This window comes from Phalangium opilio, unplaced genomic scaffold (assembly GCF_054372755.1).
Source record: "Phalangium opilio isolate 3A_F unplaced genomic scaffold, DU_Popi_V2 ptg000039l_2, whole genome shotgun sequence".
Classification (NCBI taxonomy): domain Eukaryota; kingdom Metazoa; phylum Arthropoda; class Arachnida; order Opiliones; family Phalangiidae; genus Phalangium; species Phalangium opilio.
In genome coordinates this window covers 4,297,634-4,318,969 of record NW_028324163.1, presented here as the reverse complement: position 1 = coordinate 4,318,969, position 21,336 = coordinate 4,297,634, and the positions used below count along the sequence as shown (strand labels likewise).

The 21,336-nt window shown below is 40.7% G+C and overlaps 1 long non-coding RNA gene across 1 annotated transcript; it reads right to left on the bottom strand.

The window, feature by feature from the left end:
* Positions 1–712: 712 nt before the first annotated feature.
* On the bottom strand, positions 713–1,197 carry LOC149680656 (uncharacterized). The gene is made up of 2 exons (XR_016365619.1): positions 990–1,197; positions 713–913 (listed from the first exon to the last, which is right to left on the bottom strand). It is a non-coding gene; the product is annotated as an uncharacterized LOC149680656 (long non-coding RNA).
* Positions 1,198–21,336: the final 20,139 nt, after the last annotated feature.

The window sequence follows — 21,336 nt, the reverse complement described above, 5'->3', positions numbered from 1 at the left end:
GAATTTATCTCTCCTACTTTACCTTAATCGTTTCGTGTTCTCCAAAAAGTAACCCAGCATTCGCCAGTAGGAATCGTACGGTTTCGTCCAGGGTAGTAGCTATTATAATAAAAAACAAAGTAATCATTTTCTTATATCTCAAATATGTCTTTAAACCCAAAATAGCAGTTTCCGAATTACAATGGTAATATATTCCAGGAACCAAGACGTCATCACAAGTCCAAACCAGAGTAATTATAGACCGAGTAGCGCCGATTGTTGAAATTCGACGTCACAGATCAAAGGTTTCATCTACGGCGGTGCACGCATTTTGTTTCGCGTGTACGTGAATAGATGGAGTTATACACTCCCTCCATCAGTTCGGAACTGCAGAACTGACTTGAAACGAACCAACAAGTGGTAAACCGGAACTGCCCGCGAGATTTAAACGTGTTAAAAACCGTTTGTGACATCATTGTATTTTGTTATGGAGATAATAAAGCTTGGTTGCGATAAAATTGTGTCATTTGTTCAAAACAAAGCCATGGTAGGTGTCAAGCAACGAAAGTGTGCTGTATTGCATTGCAGCAACAGAACGGATTCAGGGATACCAATGTATCGGATACCAAGAACCCCCGATATCAATAGGAAGTGGCTTTTGTTTCTTGGTCGGCCAACCGGTAAACCATTGACTAACCTCAGTGTTTGTAAGGTACCAATAGAAGTACAGCAATAATTCTCAAATATTTATTAAATATCCTTCATGTGACAATAATTTATTATTATTACTATAATGGCGTTTATAACAATAGGATCATTTTGCAACCACCGCCTTTGGTGTGAAAGGACAGAAGTTACCGTTGGCCATTCCTACAATTGCTTCCCGATTCCAGCGACGTATATCTGTGATCACTCCTCACAGCAATACACTCTCCTGTATAACGGTAAGACACATGTTACTATTATTGTCGCGACGCACTATTCGATAGGCTCAAATTAGCAGCTCTTACTGCAATCATAGCAAGATGTCCCAATTACATCCACCCAGCCTCATAGTCGTACAGTCGATTCGATGTAATACTAGTTGCCTAAATAGGTATCACTGTCTAATAATGGTATATCATATTGGTATCCATAGCGTGCCACGAGCGATACACCTATGTGTAACACGACGAATCAAGACAATGATCCTGAAGGTGCCAACGTATCTATCAATATCAGGGATCAAGATGTTCAAACTAACGCTACCCAACAGCTAATCCAACCCCATGAATCAACGTTAAGTGTTATAGTGTGTCAAACATCATCAAATAGTACATTAACTCAAGCGACACAAACACTTCACCCAGATGATTCTATGGCACATAAGCTAACCCAAACCGTAGATGCCACACACAACACACGCAATGACAGCGATGAGGTGCTTGTATCGCATTTAACTATTCAACGGTTATCGAACGAGAATAAGGAACTCGTAAAGACAATTCAACGCCTTAACGCGTACAAACTAGCTTGGGAGAGGCTTTTCACTGAAGATCAGATTAAACGTGTAATGGACATCACACGTAATTGCCAGTGGTCAGCTCAAACCAAGTGTGAATCCTTGTCTTTACTTCATAATGTTGGCAACAAAGGTTATCAGTATCTTAGACACCGTGGATTCCCATTACCCGCAATAAGAACATTGCAAAAATCCCAAGATTCTACTCTATTGTAGTATAAGTATTAAACACCCTAGGTTACTTTTGAACCCTCTATGGTTATCAAATAGCCGTTATTCATAAAGTTAAGTTTATTTAGAATGAAACGAGTGTTTTAAGCCCTATAAGATCGTTGTAAGCAAAGTGCCAAACCTGCTGTAGTCCAGTATGCATTGTTTATATATATTTTATACAATGTGGGGTGGGAAAAAACTTAGCTTTGAAAATAACAACCACATGATAAAAAATATGAAAAACACATCGGATAACAAGGGAATAAATCATTTTGCAATACTCCGTGTGGTTTCCCACGTGCTAAGGTTGAACAACACCGAACAACGATCTGAGGCAGTAACGTGTCTCTCATAGACTGTAAAGTGCTATACTACATCAGTATATAAAAAATCCTTGCTTTAGTTATATCAAGAACAACGCTAAGGCTTACACTCTGTCGGTTAAATCAAGTATAGGCCTAGTGAACCAAAGAGTAAATAATTGAGGCCCAAGGTGTAGTAAACTATGGATGTGGATTTTCGTGTTTGTATTCAAGAGACATTAACGGTTAAGAGTGAGCCGAAAGTTGCAAACACGTTTAAATAGTCAGGTGTAGATATTATAATAGAAGAAAAGATCATGGTGGCAATTAGACCAGTGAAAGGGCTAATGGTAAACGGGTATTAGCTACGGAGTTTTCATTCTTTTTATGGTGCGCAAGACTTTCAGTGCGTCTAGCCACAAATCAGCTTTGGTGTAATTTAACCTTAACACGCATGTTGCCAAACTAAGAACATTGTTGAAGTAAGACAAGACGATAGTGTTTACACTGCAAACCAGTTGTGAATGTAGCTATGAGTATATCGGGTAAACAGCTGAAGCGTAGACAATTGGGCCTTTACAAACACATAAAGGTTATATCTCTCCAAAGTTTGTACACTTCATTTCCTGATCTTTTCCCCATTGACTGATTTCCATGTGTCCAAGATTTATCCTTATTTGATGTAAAATGTCGTCTGCTTTACTGTATATTTGCAATGCTTGGAATACTGCTTCAATAATTCGAAAATTTTTACTTCAAAAAAGAGAAATAATTCCATATCTAGGTAACTAAGTTTGTAGTAGTAGACCTCTTGACTCGGAGAGGTAATATTTTGGTTTTTTCAACTTGTTTTAAAATATGCAGAGTCTCATGATTACTTCCTGTTGAGGAGTGGTGGGGATAAATTAGCATTAAATTAAAACCCGTAACTCAAACATAACGCATTTGTTTAACCATGTAAAATAAACTATATAAACCAATTAATAAATAATAAAATAAACCATTTAATTACTAGGGAGGAGTACTGCACCGCTCAACTGACAGAAAACATCTAAAACTAGATTAAAGATCTCAGTATAAAGTCAACTATGGTAGCAGACGACAATATCTTATCTAATACTAGCGACTAGGGTCCCCCGGTGGTTGTTATGTTAATGTTCATAATTCAATACTCCCCCTCTTCAGCTTTAACATTATTCTTCCAATTTTAACATTTTAACACAATTTTTAAATGTTTCTCAAGGCAAAGATTTCGTAAATACATCAGCAACATTATTTTTGCTCGATACATGCTTTAAACAGAACATATTTTCATTTAGTTTCTCGCGTATAAAATGGAATTTAATATCGATATGTTTTGACCGATTGTTCTCAACTGGGTTTCGGGCAAAGTAAATGGCTGACTGATTATCACAATGTATAGCCGGTAAATGTTTTAGCAGGTTGATTTTAAAATCTTGCAAACCCTGAAGTACAGGTCTTAACCAGAGGAGTTCGGTAACCGTTTCCGCAAGAGCGACGTATTCAGCTTCCATCGTTGAAAGTGAAACTGACTTCTGGAAAAATGATCTCCACGTGAACGGTGACTTTCCGATATACCCGATGTAACCACAACAGGAACGTCTCGTATCCCGATTGGAACCCCAATCACTGTCCGTGTAAAAGTTCAGCTGAGGACCTTTCTCCCGTTGATATATCAATCCCATGCCTGATGTTGATATGACATATCGTAGTAGCTGGATCAAACAATTCCAGTGTATCTGTCCAGGCTTACTGTTGTTCTGAGACAAAGATATAACTGTGTAGTATATCAGGACGAGTACGGTGAGCTACGAATAGCAAACATCCAATGAGTTGACGGTAAGGGTATTTGGATATCTCTTCTTTTTCTGCTTCCGTCTCAGGACAATCGCTTCTGGATAAAATGTCGTTATGATTTGCGGGAATATATACTGGCGATTCAATCTTCACTTGAAATCGTTTTGCCAATTCTCTGCAGTAATTGGTTTGTTGAAGTTTCATTGAACCGTCCCGAAGTATAATAAATTCAACCCCAAGAAATTTCTTGATAGGACCCAGGTTTTTGATTTGGTATCTTCCTGATAGTAAATGAGAGACATCTTCCAAACATTTTTGGTTCACCGCAATCACGGCTAAATCATCAACGTAGACCATTATGATCGCTTTCGATGGGATAAAATATATACAGTTAGTACCAAGGAGTTTCTGAAAACCCAATGCCCTGAAGGTTTTATCCAGTTCTAAATACCACTGGCGACCGCTCTGTGATAAGCCGTACAGCGCTTTTCGTAACTTGAGACATTTCGACGTATCTTGTAGACTAAATCCAGGTGCTTCTTTCATGAATACGTCATTATCGAGTGCACATAAAGATATGCATTTTTAACGTCCATGTGAGCGTGTACCCATCCAAGCGTGACGATAAAAAGTGAGGTGAAAAACCGAATTAGCGAAAAATTTATTACGGGGGAAAAGGTCTCGTCGTAGTCGACTTCTTCAACTTGATTGTAGCCTTGGGCTACCAGCCTTGCCTTGTAGCGAATAATCTCATCATTATTAGAGTAAAAACCCATCTGCAGCCAATAATTTTCTTCTTCTCAGGTTTTTCAACTCTGTCCATAACCCCACGCTCCGCTAGGGTATCCATTTCTTCCTGCATGGCAGACTGCCACTTTTTCCTTCGCGGGGACCTTAAAACATCGTCATAATTCTTTGGTATTAGAATTTTTGCGCAATTTGCTTGGGGAAGAGTATCTTCTGCGTCATCGAATTCTTCCTCATCAGACTGCTGTGGTCCTTGATCTTGTAAGACTGGTGGTAGGTTATCTGGTATGTAATTTGTGGTTAGGTTTGTCCGAGAGAAACAAAACTTCTTGATGTCATCTTTTAGTTTAATTCTCCGTAGGTAATTCTTGACCTCCTTTATTAAACGTAATAGAGACCCATCCTTCCTGTAGTATATATCAACACTTCCTTTGGACGCTCCACCAACACGAACAGCCACCTCCCTCAACCATCCATCCACCAGCCCTTTATTTACTGTTTGTTCTTGTAATTCGTTGTGTCCATCCTCCAAGTTTTGTGGAACTGTATTGTTTTGTGCTTCGTTGTGTCCGTCTTCTATGTTTTGTTAGACTGTATTGTTATGTGCTTCGTTGTGTCCGTCTTCTAAGTTTCGTTCATGCGTTTTCTCTTCATCGTTTTCATGCCATTTGAACATCGACCAATCCAGATATTTTGCCTCTCCACTCAAATTTACTCCTCTCAGATTATCCACCCCAAGTTTCGACCCATCGAAGGTCACATGCTTTGATTCAACGATGGTTCTTCTATCCGGCATCCAGACCCGGTAATCCTTGATTTCGAATGCGTACCCAACTAAGAGACCACACTCAGCTCTACACTGAAACTTGCTTCTTTTTTCTTTCGGTATATTTACAAACGTTAAACAACATATTCTTCTGAGATGAGAAACGCCGGGTTTTCGTCTAGTCCACAGTTCCAGGGGTACCCTCTCACCCAGTAAGGAATGTCTGTCTCGATTTTTCAGGTACGCTGCCGTATGTACAACCTCTCCTCATAGGTAACTTGGTAACTTTGCGTTTTCCATGAATGCTCGGACCATATTCATTAGATTTCGGTTAAGGCGTTCGGAAACTCCATTCATTGGCGGTGAATAACAATTTGTCTTCTCATGCGTGATGCCCATTTGATCGCAATATATCTTAAACTCGGTGTTACAAAATTCCAACCCATTATCTGAGCGCAATGCCATCAATTTCTTCTCAGTCTGTCTTTCTGCCTTCACATGATATCGTTTGAAACAAGACAATACGTCACTCTTCTTAGCTATCGTAATGATATAGATGAATCTACTGAAGTCGTCGATAAAGATGACAAAGTATCTGGCTCCTCCCAGTGAAGCGACTGGTGCAGGACCCCAAACGTCTGTATGGACTAGTTGAAGTAGATCTGTGCCCCTGATTCCTTTAAGTGACTTGTGAGGTTGTTTTGTACTTTTCCTCAATTTGCAAGGAAAACAGAGTTCCAAACTTCCCGGAGTTTTAATCAGCCCTCGTAGCATTTCATTCTTAATTACGTGATTTATATCATCCTCGTTGATGTGACCCAGAAGTTGATGCCAAAGATCCATTGTTCCAATTTTTGATGAATGATTCGCCTCTTGTATCTTGCCAACCGGTTCTTTCTTCAGTACTTGTGCTTCTGCAGTGTATAAGTCTTGATACACCGGTTCTTGAAACTTGAATTTACCATTGAGATATATTCTTAAGTTGAAATTGTTCAACAGACCATTATATCCATCTAAGTCAAGTCGTCTTCCGGATATTAAATTATGTCGCATCCCAGGAGTGTGAAATACATTCTTCAGACAGAAATTAGTCTTCCCAAAACGTAGCCAAACTGTTCCAACGCCTAATGCTTTGGTCCCTCCTTCTCCAACGCAAACATCCTATCTTTGAGAAGTGTAGGTTGAAAACGAACTTTGGTTATTACAGAAGTGGTGAGTTGCTCCTGTATCGACTACCCATCTGTCTGATCCTCCTGGTTTTGAAATACAGGCAGTTGCAAAACAAGCATCCTTGTTATCCAGTCTTTGTTGATTCGATTGCCATCTTGTAAATTTGGTTTTAACCTGACTTCTACATTCCGCTTCCTTATGTCCTCGTTTTTCACACTTGCAACATTCCCCAGAGAACCTTGAATGATTAAAATTCTTCTTGTTATATTTACTTGCCGTTTCTTGTTTTGGATAATCGTCGACTGGTTTCTGATTCGTATGTCGAGGTTTCTGTACGCTCATTGCTGTCGAAGCCTTCTCAGCTTCAATTAATCTTCTCCAATATTGTGACATTAAGGACTCCTTAATGCGGGTTGTCGTGAAGTCTTTGTCAGGTAACAGGTATTTTCAGCTAACATTTGATATGATTGGGGTAAAGCTCCAATCATAAAATATGCCATGATCCTATCTGATACAGGTTCTCCGGAATCCTTCAGTTGCTCTCCAATCCTGGTCATCCTTCCGACAAAAGTATTCATTGGTTCATCTTCGTGATATTCCACATTGGCCAATTCTTTGAATAGTTTCCCAATTGTTGCTTTGGATTTGGCCATTAAGGCGTCCCCTAACACCTTCCATGCTGCAGCTGCTGTATTATGACCAATTATTGTGTCCCGAACGTCATCGTCCAGACTAAGGGCTATAGTTGCGTGTGCCCTAGCCTCACGTTCCTCGTATTCAGCCTTTTTCACTGATTCTTCGGGTTCCGACTCCGTCCCTGTAACTATCTTCCATAGTCGTTCTGCTTTAAGATTATGTTCCATTTCATATTTCCAGCGTGCATAGTTGTGAGAATTTAACTTCACTATCTGCCCCATCTTGAACTGTCTTCCTTCCGCCATTATTGTAGTTGAGCCTTTGCAGTCGGCTTGTCTTGGCAATTAATTCGGTAGTCTTCAATGCTGAACAGGTTTACGATTGTTGGGCTTTGTTAAACTACTGCAGTGGCCATCCCATGTAACTCGTTGACGGACCACTAACCACGCTCTGCTACCATGTTGAGGAGTGGTGGGGATAAATTAGCAGTAAATTGAAACCCGTAACTCAAACATAACGCATTTGTTTAAGCATGTAAAATAAACTATATAAACCAATTAATAAATAATAAAATAAACCATATAAACCAATTAATAAATAATAAAATAAACCATATAAACCAATTAATAAATAATAAAATAAACCATTTAATTACTAGGGAGGAGTACTGCACCGCTGAACTGACTGAAAACATCTAAAACTAGATTAAAGATCTCAGTATAAAGTCAACTTTATCACTTGTCTGAAGGATCAGATATTAATTTTTGTTTTTAATTGAAACTTAAAGGCATGCTTAAGAAAAAACAACGTTCCATTACCGTTTTCCGTTGAAATAACTTATTTTACAGGTAATCAATTTCAAAAATTTACTTATCTCGGGTTTTCGGGCACAATTCCATTCCCCCAAAACATTTTATCATTAATTTAATTATTTTTGAGAGAGTACGTGTATGACATTGAGTTTTAAAAGGTTCCCTCATTTGTGCCCGGCATGCTTCGCAGTGGATACGTTTTAAAACAATGGCGGAAAATTAAGTAGGGACAGTTAGATTTTTACTCGTGGTTATGCAAAATGATTTAATGTCTAGTGTACTTCAGTCAACAGTCATACTGTTCATTCTCATAGCTCAGGACATGATTAATGCTGCTCACTATTTCTCTCTCTAGTTTCAAACAATGGTTAGAGACCATTCAGTGCCGCAGGTCGCACATGAATATATTTCAACTACAGTTTACATCAATTCTCCGTGGTCGTACTATTAGAGGGTTAAGCACTAATTTGTTCAGAACATGTCTCGAAAGTGTGCTTGTTGTAAGTTTTTAAAGCAGTGTTGCCAATGTGTGGGTAATTTCCCACATCGTGGGAGATTTAGGTTTGGTTTTAGGCTCTGTGGGGAAAAAGTAATATTTTTCCGAAATCAATCAAATGTCGGAATTTTCCTGTTCAAGGGTTAATAGTGCAAAATTTTGAAAAATGCACTAATTTTAACTGCACAGTTAAAATTAGTGCATTTTCGAAAATTTTATCCGGTTTAATAATTTCAAGCGACATTTTGAAATAAATTCGGTGATTTTAAGTTTGGCACTGAAAAAAAAGAAAGCATATTTTGAGAATTTTAAAGCTTTATAACACAAAGCCATGGGGAGTGATATTCCATATTAAACTTAGTATGATAAAATAGTCCAGATAAATATGACTGTAAAAAAGGGGGTGAGGGAAATGCGGCAAATTTTTAAAATGGAAGTGGGAACATCCACTTTCTAACATAAGCAACACTGATTTGAAGGTTTTGGTCATGGCTAAACAGACCGCTCATTCAGTTTTTTATTGTTTTAAAGCTTATTTTGACACGTTATCTCTCAAAAGTAATTAATGTAATGATAAAATGTTTTGGGGGAATGGAATTGTGCCCGAAAACCCGAGATAAGTAAATTTTTGAAATTGATTACCTGTAAAATAAGTTATTTCAACGGAAAACGGTAATGGAACGTTGTTTTTCCTTAAGCATGCCTTTAAGTTTCAATTAAAAAGAAAAATTAATATCTGATCCTTCAGACAAGTGATAACCTCAGTCTTATCGATACTTTTTAGGACTTGATTCTAATCAAGACATTTTTGATTAATATCTGCTCCTTCAGTCTTCTTTTTAATTAAGATTGTTAAGAAACTGTTTTACATTTTCAAAATCTACACTAAGCAGAAACATATAAAAAGGGGACCGTAACTTTAGCTCAATCAGTCATTTATTTATAATGATACTCCAAAAAATAAAAACGTAACTCATTGAAAGTTTGTATTCTTATTGTAATTAACATAATACAATTTTTTACAACCCTTTATTAAAACGCGAGGCGCTCCCCTAAAAATTCCACAAATAGGACCAAATTGACAGTTTTACACAATTTTTTAAAACGCTGATTTATGTCTGTTTAACCTTTAGCTCAAACTTTTCATAAGCCCAATATGAAATTCGGATATCCTTAAAACTTCTCAAAGACGATCCGAGATTATCAATTTCGAACTTTATTGTAGCATTAACTAACGTCTGTTTGATATTAAGCTTATAAACCTTAAACACAATATAGTCAGGGCAATGAAGTATCAATTTTTAAGGGCTACCCTAAAAGTCCACAAAGGTGATCCAAGATTGTTAATAAATACGCCTAAAAAGTGCCCTCTTCAAAATATGTGGCTGGGGAAAAGAGAGCGTGATCGAGTGGGCTATGCTAGTGGGTATTTTGGTAGTAAGTAACGGGGGTTGGGACTCCAGGTATAGCCCGCTCCATTACGCACTCGACAACGAAAAGCAACTCGCGCCAGCGTGGGAAATAAGGCGGTAACACAGGGCAAATGGCGAGTTTAAAAATTGCCTGGTACAGTTCAAAAATTAAATCGGAGGGGGGGTCAGTGGTCCACGAGACTACTAAAAAATTCAAGGGTAACCAGAGTCCACACATTAAAATTCTAATATTTTAATTATCCACTTCCTTAGCTTAGCAGACGACGTGCTCTGGCCAATGGTCACGGACCAGTTTATTTATTCCAAGTCAGGAGGGTCTCTGGCCTAATGTCCAGTTTAAAAAAATTCTGATTTCCCACCCTGACTCGCGCTATAGCACAAGCAGCTTGCGACGTGTTGCGCGTGATCGAGTAGGCTATGGTCCGGTCAAAAGAAATCTTCAGTTCAGCGTTGCAAATAAGGCGGTTTCAAATCACAGAAATTAGCAGCCCCCAATGGCACGTTTCAAATCCCAGATACTAGTAGCCCCCAAAGGAACGTTTCAAATCCCAGATACTAGTAGCCCCCAACAGCAGGTTTCAAATCCCAGATACTAGTAGCCCCCAACGCCATGTTTCAAATACTAGATATTCACAGCCCCCAACGGCAGGTTTCAAATCCCAGATTTTAGAAGCCACCAACCGTAGCTGATCAAATCCCAGATATTAGAAGCCACCAACGGCAGGTGATGAAATACCAGATATTAGAAGCCACCAACGGCAGGATTCAAACCCCACATTTTAGAAGCCACCAACGGCAGGTTTAAAATCCCAGATATTAAAAGCCACCAACGGCAGGTGATCAAATCCCAGATATTAGAAGCCACCAACGGCAGGTGATCAAATCCAATATGTTATTAGCCACCAGCGGCAGGTGATCAAATCCCAGATTCTAGAAGCCACCAACCGTAGCTGATCAAATCCCAGATATCAGAAGCCACCAACGACAGGTGATGAAATACCAGATATTAGAAGCCACCAACGGCAGGATTCAAACCCCACATATTAGAAGCCACCAACGGCAGGTTTAAAATCCCAGATATTAAAAGCCACCAACGGCAGGTGATCAAATCCCAGATATTAGAAGCCACCAACGGCAGGTGATCAAATCCAATATGTTATTAGCCACCAGCGGCAGGTGATCAAATCCCAGATTCTAGAAGCCACCAACCGTAGCTGATCAAATCCCAGATATCAGAAGCCACCAACGGCAGGTGATCAAATCATTGATATGAGAAGGCACCAACGGCAGGAATCAAATCCCAGATAATAGTAGCCACCAACGGCAGTTGATCAAATCCCAGATATTAGAAGTCACCAACGGCAGGAATCAAATCCCAGATATTAGAAGCCTCCAACCGCATGTGATCAAATCCCACATACTATCAGCCTAACGGAAGGTTTCAAATCCCAGATATTAGAAGCCACCAACCGCAGGTGATCAAATCCAAGATGTTATTAGCCACCAGCGGCAGGTGATCAAATCCCAGATATTAGAAGCCACCAACGGCACGTTTCAAATCCCAGATATTTGCATCCCCCAACGGCAGGTGTCAAATCCCAGATACTAGTAGCCCCCAAAGGCACGTTTCAAATCCCAGATACTAGTAGCCCCCAACAGCAGGTTTCAAATCCCAGATACTAGTAGCCCCCAACGCCATGTTTCAAATACTAGATATTCACAGCCCCCAACGGCAGGTTTCAAATCCCAGATTTTAGAAGCCACCAACCGTAGCTGATCAAATCCCAGATATTAGAAGCCACCAACGGCAGGTGATGAAATACCAGATATTAGAAGCCACCAACGGCAGGATTCAAACCCCACATTTTAGAAGCCACCAACGGCAGGTTTAAAATCCCAGATATTAAAAGCCACCAACGGCAGGTGATCAAATCCCAGATATTAGAAGCCACCAACGGCAGGTGATCAAATCCAATATGTTATTAGCCACCAGCGGCAGGTGATCAAATCCCAGATTCTAGAAGCCACCAACCGTAGCTGATCAAATCCCAGATATCAGAAGCCACCAACGGCAGGTGATGAAATACCAGATATTAGAAGCCACCAACGGCAGGATTCAAACCCCACATATTAGAAGCCACCAACGGCAGGTTTAAAATCCCAGATATTAAAAGCCACCAACGGCAGGTGATCAAATCCCAGATATTAGAAGCCACCAACCGTAGGTGATAAAATCCAAGATGTTATTAGCCACCAGCGGCAGATGATCAAATCCCAGATATTAGAAGCCACCAACGGCGCGTTTCAAATCCTAGATATTTGCATCCCCCAACGGCAGGTTTCAAATCACAGAAATTAGCAGCCCCCAATGGCATGTTTCAAATCCCAGATACTAGTAGCCCCCAAAGGCACGTTTCAAATCCCAGATACTAGTAGCCCCCAACAGCAGGTTTCAAATCCCAGATACTAGTAGCCCCCAACGCCATGTTTCAAATACTAGATATTCACAGCCCCCAACGGCAGGTTTCAAATCCCAGATTTTAGAAGCCACCAACCGTAGCTGATCAAATCCCAGATATTAGAAGCCACCAACGGCAGGTGATGAAATACCAGATATTAGAAGCCACCAACGGCAGGATTCAAACCCCACATTTTAGAAGCCACCAACGGCAGGTTTAAAATCCCAGATATTAAAAGCCACCAACGGCAGGTGATCAAATCCCAGATATTAGAAGCCACCAACGGCAGGTGATCAAATCCAATATGTTATTAGCCACCAGCGGCAGGTGATCAAATCCCAGATTCTAGAAGCCACCAACCGTAGCTGATCAAATCCCAGATATCAGAAGCCACCAACGGCAGGTGATCAAATCATTGATATGAGAAGGCACCAACGGCAGGAATCAAATCCCAGATAATAGTAGCCACCAACGGCAGTTGATCAAATCCCAGATATTAGAAGTCACCAACGGCAGGAATCAAATCCCAGATATTAGAAGCCTCCAACCGCATGTGATCAAATCCCACATACTATCAGCCTAACGGAAGGTTTCAAATCCCAGATATTAGAAGCCACCAACCGCAGGTGATCAAATCCAAGATGTTATTAGCCACCAGCAGCAGGTGATCAAATCCCAGATATTAGAAGCCACCAACGGCACGTTTCAAATCCCAGATATTTGCATCCCCCAACGGCAGGTGTCAAATCCCAGATATTAGCAGCCCCCAATGGCACGTTTCAAATCCCAGATACTAGTAGCCCCCAACGGCAGGTTTCAAATCCCAGATACTAGTAGCCCCCAACGCCATGTTTCAAATACTAGATATTTACAGCCCCCATCGGCAGGTTTCAAATCCCAGATTTTAGAAGCCACCAACCGTAGCTGATCAAATCCCAGATATTAGAAGCCGCCAACGGCAGGTGATGAAATACCAGATATTAGAAGCCACCAACGGCAGGATTCAAACCCCACATTTTAGAAGCCACCAACGGCAGGTTTAAAATCCCAGATATTAAAAGCCACCAACGGCAGGTGATCAAATCCCAGATATTAGAAGCCACCAACGGCAGGTGATCAAATCCAATATGTTATTAGCCACCAGCGGCAGGTGATCAAATCCCAGATTCTAGAAGCCACCAACCGTAGCTGATCAAATCCCAGATATCAGAAGCCACCAACGGCAGGTGATGAAATACCAAATATAAGAAGCCACCAACGGCAGGATTCAAACCCCACATATTAGAAGCCACCAACGGCAGGTTTAAAATCCCAGATATTAAAAGCCACCAACGGCAGGTGATCAAATCCCAGATATTAGAAGCCACCAACCGTAGGTGATAAAATCCAAGATGTTATTAGCCACCAGCGGCAGGTGATCAAATCCCAGATATTAGAAGCCACCAACGGCGCGTTTCAAATCCCAGATATTTGCATCCCCCAACGGCAGGTTTCAAATCACAGAAATTAGCAGCCCCCAATGGCACGTTTCAAATCCCAGATACTAGTAGCCCCCAAAGGCACGTTTCAAATCCCAGATACTAGTAGCCCCCAACAGCAGGTTTCAAATCCCAGATACTAGTAGCCCCCAACGCCATGTTTCAAATACTAGATATTCACAGCCCCCAACGGCAGGTTTCAAATCCCAGATTTTAGAAGCCACCAACCGTAGCTGATCAAATCCCAGATATTAGAAGCCACCAACGGCAGGTGATGAAATACCAGATATTAGAAGCCACCAACGGCAGGATTCAAACCCCACATTTTAGAAGCCACCAACGGCAGGTTTAAAATCCCAGATATTAAAAGCCACCAATGGCAGGTGATCAAATCCCAGATATTAGAAGCCACCAACAGCAGGTGATCAAATCATTGATATGAGAAGGCACCAACGGCAGGAATCAAATCCCAGATATTAGAAGTCACCAACGGCAGGAATCAAATCCCAGATATTAGTAGCCTCCAACCGCATGTGATCAAATCCCACATACTATCAGCCTAACGGAAGGTTTCAAATCCCAGATATTAGAAGCCACCAACCGCAGGTGATCAAATCCAAGATGTTATTAGCCACCAGCGGCAGGTGATCAAATCCCAGATATTAGAAGCCACCAACGGCACGTTTCAAATCCCAGATATTTGCATCCCCCAACGGCAGGTGTCAAATCCCAGATATTAGCAGCCCCCAATGGCACGTTTCAAATCCCAGATACTAGTAGCCCCCAACGGCAGGTTTCAAATCCCAGATACTAGTAGCCCCCAACGCCATGTTTCAAATACTAGATATTTACAGCCCCCATCGGCAGGTTTCAAATCCCAGATTTTAGAAGCCACCAACCGTAGCTGATCAAATCCCAGATATTAGAAGCCGCCAACGGCAGGTGATGAAATACCAGATATTAGAAGCCACCAACGGCAGGATTCAAACCCCACATATTAGAAGCCACCAACGGCAGGTTTAAAATCCCAGATATTAAAAGCCACCAACGGCAGGTGATTAAATCCCAGATATTAGAAGCCACCAACCGTAGGTGATAAAATCCAAGATGTTATTAGCCACCAGCGGCAGGTGATCAAATCCCAGATATTAGAAGCCACCAACGGCGCGTTTCAAATCCCAGATATTTGCATCCCCCAACGGCAGGTTTCAAATCACAGAAATTAGCAGCCCCCAATGGCATGTTTCAAATCCCAGATACTAGTAGCCCCCAAAGGCACGTTTCAAATCCCAGATACTAGTAGCCCCCAACAGCAGGTTTCAAATCCCAGATACTAGTAGCCCCCAACGCCATGTTTCAAATACTAGATATTCACAGCCCCCAACGGCAGGTTTCAAATCCCAGATTTTAGAAGCCACCAACCGTAGCTGATCAAATCCCAGATATTAGAAGCCACCAACGGCAGGTGATGAAATACCAGATATTAGAAGCCACCAACGGCAGGATTCAAACCCCACATTTTAGAAGCCACCAACGGCAGGTTTAAAATCCCAGATATTAAAAGCCACCAACGGCAGGTGATCAAATCCCAGATATTAGAAGCCACCAACAGCAGGTGATCAAATCATTGATATGAGAAGGCACCAACGGCAGGAATCAAATCCCAGATATTAGAAGTCACCAACGGCAGGAATCAAATCCCAGATATTAGTAGCCTCCAACCGCATGTGATCAAATCCCACATACTATCAGCCTAACGGAAGGTTTCAAATCCCAGATATTAGAAGCCACCAACCGCAGGTGATCAAATCCAAGATGTTATTAATAAAAACTGTCATTGTAGACAAAGACGGGAAAGTGTAAAAGATAAGTGTAGAAAATGAATTGCCTGAAGTAACAGATATTTAAATTTTCACTTTTGAAGACATGATCATAAAACATCGATTATTTTAAAAAATTCTTATCTTAGTTTTTTTCACCAAAATTAGTCAAAATATTTTGTCATGAAACATGAGCATCATTTTAAAAGTAGTATGCGTGAACATTTTATTTTATATCAAAAATTTACAATTAGTTTTGAGTATTCGGTCCCATAAGGAGAATTAAATAGTCAGAAAATGGTTGAACAAAAAACTGTGTGAAATCTTGAAAAATCGTAGTCGTTAATTTGAAAGTTTTAAAAATATCAAAACTAACGTGATGTATAGCTCCCAAAATATCTTTTGAACATTAATAACTACATCACAGTAGAACGGCCTTTGTAATTTGTAACCTAGTATCATGCCAGTATCCCTCAAAAAACTTGAAGATACCATTTTTTCTGGACAACTATTTAGAGCAAAATACTTGTGTAAATAATGTAGAAAAATATTTTGAGTTTAATGAAAATTTAGTGAAAAAACTAAGATAAGAATTTTTTCAAATAATCGATGTTTTATGATCATGTCTTCAAAAGTGAAAATTTAAATATCTGTTACTTCAGGCAATTCATTTTCTACACTTATCTTTTACACTTTCCCGTCTTTGTCTACAATGACAGTTTTTATTAATATCTGTCACTTCAGTCTTAATATTAATTCAAATTGTTCAGAAACCTTAGGAGAGTAAAAGTATTAGGGCATTGTGCATATATTAGTTAACTCGTTTGAACTAACCAACCATCTATTATAAAACTGTCATTCCTGACTGCTTGACTTGACAATGAACGTCCGGTCAAACTCAAATTGCTTTCCCGTCATTTTCACATGCAAATACAGAGGAAGCTGTACATAGTTATACCACAAAAAGATTCCGTATACCTGAGCACCAACACATGTCATATACTTATCAAGTTCAATTACCAGTCGTCGGTACTCTGGCTTAATTACCAGTCGTCGGTAATGTAGCTTAATTACCAGTCGTCGGTAATCTAGCTTAATTACCAGTCGTCGGTAATCTAGCTTAATTACCAGTCGTCGGTAATCTAGCTTAATTACCAGTCGTCGGTAATCTAGCTTAATTACCAGTCGTCGGTAATCTAGCTTAATTACCAGTCGTCGGTAATCTAGCTTAATTACCAGTCGTCGGTAATCTAGCTTAATTACCAGTCGTCGGTAATCTAGCTTAATTACCAGTCGTCGGTAATCTAGCTTAATTACCAGTCGTCGGTAATCTAGCTTAATTACCAGTCGTCGGTAATCTAGCTTAATTACCAGTCGTCGGTAATCTAGCTTAATTACCAGTCGTCGGTAATCTAGCTTAATTACCAGTCGTCGGTAATCTAGCTTAATTACCAGTCGTCGGTAATCTAGCTTAATTACCAGTCGTCGGTAATCAGCTTAATTACCAGTCGTCGGTAATCTAGCTTAATTACCAGTCGTCGGTAATCTAGCTTAATTACCAGTCGTCGGTTATCTAGCTTAATTACCAGTCGTCGGTAAAATAGCTTAATTACCAGTCGTCGGTAATCTAGCTTAATTACCAGTCGTCGGTAGTCTAGCTTAATTACCAGTCGTCGGTAATCTAGCTTAATTACCAGTCGTCGGTAATCTAGCTTAATTACCAGTCGTCGGTAATCTAGCTTAATTACCAGTCGTCGGTAATCTAGCTTAATTACCAGTCGTCGGTAATCTAGCTTAATTACCAGTCGTCGGTAATCTAGCTTAATTACCAGTCGTCGGTAATCTAGCTTAATTACCAGTCGTCGGTAATCTAGCTTAATTACCAGTCGTCGGTAATCTAGCTTAATTACCAGTCGTCGGTAATCTAGCTTAATTACCAGTCGTCGGTAATCTAGCTTAATTACCAGTCGTCGGTAATCTAGCTTAATTACCAGTCGTCGGTAATCTAGCTTAATTACCAGTCGTCGGTAATCTAGCTTAATTACCAGTCGTCGGTAATCTAGCTTAATTACCAGTCGTCGGTAATCTAGTTTAATTACCAGTCGTCGGTAATCTAGTTTAATTACCAGTCGTCGGTAATCTAGCTTAATTACCAGTCGTCGGTAATCTAGCTTAATTACCAGTCGTCGGTAATCTAGCTTAATTACCAGTCGTCGGTAATCTAGCTTAATTACCAGTCGTCGGTAATCTAGCTTAATTACCAGTCGTCGGTAATCTAGCTTAATTACCAGTCGTCGGTAATCTAGCTTAATTACCAGTCGTCGGTAATCTAGCTAAATTACCAGTCGTCGGTAATTTAGCTAAATTACCAGTCGTCGCTAATCTAGCTTAATTACCAGTCGTCGCTAATCTAGCTTAATTACCAGTCGTCGGTAATCTAGCTTAATTACCAGTCGTCGGTAATTTAGCTAAATTACCAGTCGTCGCTAATCTAGCTTAATTACCAGTCGTCGCTGATCTAGCTTAATTACCAGTCGTCGCTGATCTAGCTTAATTACCAGTCGTAGGTAATCTAGCTTAATTACCTGTCGTCGGTAATCTAGGTTAATTTCCAGTCGTAGGTAATCTAGCTTAATTACCAGTCGTAGGTAATTTTGTTAAATCACCTTTGTTGTTACTGTCTCTAAGGCAGTTGGTAACTTAATATATATGTGTGGGGTCCTTTTCCAACTTAACTTGTTAGCTATTACAAGCTTAGGTTCTCTTGTTTTTTACCACTACGAAAAATTGGACCAAATAGCCTTAACCGTGCTAACATCATAAACTGACTCTTATCCATGGTAAAATATCGCATATTGGAATGGTTTTGAAAATGTGAAATTAAACATACTTTAACTTAAATCTAATTAATGAAAATTGGAAAGCACAAAGTCTAAATACCAGGCTTTCGTTTAAAACCGGTTTCAAGTCAAACAGCCGAATAGTTATTGCATTACGGCTGCCACAATATGGTTATTTGTAAAATATTTTCCCATGTTATTTCTATGGGAAAATTTTATGTTTTTCATCAAAATATCGTAAAAGTTTTATGGAAATGAAAACCACCCTTAGCAACTTTATTTTTTATAAAATAAACTATTAAATGAATCTATTTGAAATTTTAACCACATATTGAGGGTCCGAATTGTAGTTCTGTGGAATTTTTTCAAAACAGTTAATACAATACAAAAAAAGTTATATCCAATCAAAAAACCATCCTTATACATTAAAGTCAGTATGAAGTCTTATCTAAGAGAGCTACCGCTCTCCTAGAATTAGCCACCAGCGGCAGGTGATCAAATCCCAGATATTAGAAGCCACCAACGGCACGTTTCAAATCCCAGATATTTGCATCCCCCAACGGCAGGTGTCAAATCCCAGATATTAGCAGCCCCCAATGGCACGTTTCAAATCCCAGATACTAGTAGCCCCCAACGGCAGGTTTCAAATCCCAGATACTAGTAGCCCCCAACGCCATGTTTCAAATACTAGATATTTACAGCCCCCATCGGCAGGTTTCAAATCCCAGATTTTAGAAGCCACCAACCGTAGCTGATCAAATCCCAGATATTAGAAGCCGCCAACGGCAGGTGATGAAATACCAGATATTAGAAGCCACCAACGGCAGGATTCAAACCCCACATATTAGAAGCCACCAACGGCAGGTTTAAAATCCCAGATATTAAAAGCCACCAACGGCAGGTGATTAAATCCCAGATATTAGAAGCCACCAACCGCAGGTGATCAAATCCAAGATGTTACTAGCCACCAGCGGCAGGTGATCAAATCCCAGATATTAGAAGCCACCAACGGCAAGTTTCAAATCCCAGATATTTGCATCCCCCAACGGCAGGTTTCAAATCCCAGATATTAGCAGCCCCCAATGGCACGTTTCAAATCCCAGATACTAGTAGCCCCCAAAGGCAGTTTTCAAATCCCAGATACTAGTAGCCCCCAACGGCAGTTTTCAAATCCCAGATACTAGTAGCCCCCAACGGCAGGCTTCAAATCCCAGATACTAGTAGCCCCCAACGGCAGGTTTCAAATCCCAGATACTAGTAGCCCCCAACGGCAGGTTTCAAATCCCAGATACTAGTAGCCCCCAACGGCAGGTTTCAAATCCCAGATTTTAGAAGCCACCAACCGTAGCTGATCAAATCCCAGATTTAAGAAGCCACCAACCGTAGCTGATCAAATATCAGATTTTAGAAGCCACCAACCGTAGCTGATCAAATCCCAGATATTAGAAGCCGCCAACGGCAGGTGATGAAATACCTGATATTAGAAGCCACCAACGGCAGGATTCAAACCCCACATATTAGAAGCCACCAACGACAGGTTTAAAATCCCAGATATTAAAAGCCACCAACGGCAGGTGATCAAATCCCAGATATTAGAAGCCACCAACCGCAGGTGATCAAATCCAAGATGTTATTAGCCACCAGCGGCAGGTGATCAAATCCCAGATATTAGAAGCCACCAACGGCGCGTTTCAAATCCCAGATATTTGCATCCCCCAACGGCAGGTTTCAAATCCCAGAAATTAGCAGCCCCTAATGGCACGTTTCAAATCCCAGATACTAGTAGCCCCCAAAGGCACGTTTCAAATCCCAGATACTAGTAGCCCCCAACAGCAGGTTTCAAATCCCAGATACTAGTAGCCCCCAACGCCATATTTCAAATACTAGATATTCACAGCCCCCAACGGCAGGTTTCAAATCCCAGATTTTAGAAGCCACCAACCGTAGCTGATCAAATCCCAGATATTAGAAGCCACCAACGGCAGGTGATGAAATACCAGATATTAGAAGCCACCAACAGCAGGATTCAAACCCCACATATTAGAAGCCACCAACGGCAGGATTCAAACCCCACATATTAAAAGCCACCAACGACAGGTTTAAAATCCCAGATATTAAAAGCCACCAACGGCAGGTGATCAAATCCCAGATATTAGAAGCCACCAACCGCAGGTGATCAAATCCAAGATGTTATTAGCCACCAGCGGCAGGTGATCAAATCCCAGATTCTAGAAGCCACCAACCGTAGCTGATCAAATCCCAGATATCAGAAGCCACCAACAGCAGGTGATGAAATACCAGATATTAGAAGCCACCAACGGCAGGATTCAAACCCCACATATTAGAAGCCACCAACGGCAGGTTTAAAATCCCAGATATTAAAAGCCACCAACGGCAGGTGATCAAATCCCAGATATTAGAAGCCACCAACCGTAGGTGATAAAATCCAAGATGTTATTAGCCACCAGCGGCAGGTGATCAAATCCCAGATATTAGAAGCCACCAACGGCAGGTGATGAAATACCAGATATAAGAAGCCACCAACGGCAGGATTCAAACCCCACATTTTAGAAGCCACCAACGGCAGGTTTAAAATCCCAGATATTAAAAGCCACCAACGGCAGGTGATCAAATCCCAGATATTAGAAGCCACCAACGGCAGGTGATCAAATCATTGATATGAGAAGGCACCAACGGCAGGAATCAAATCCCAGATATTAGAAGCCACCAACCGCAGGTGATCAAATCCAAGATGTTATTAGCCACCAGCGGCAGGTGATCAAATCCCAGATTCTAGAAGCCACCAACCGTAGCTGATCAAATCCCAGATATCAGAAGCCACCAACGGCAGGTGATGAAATACCAG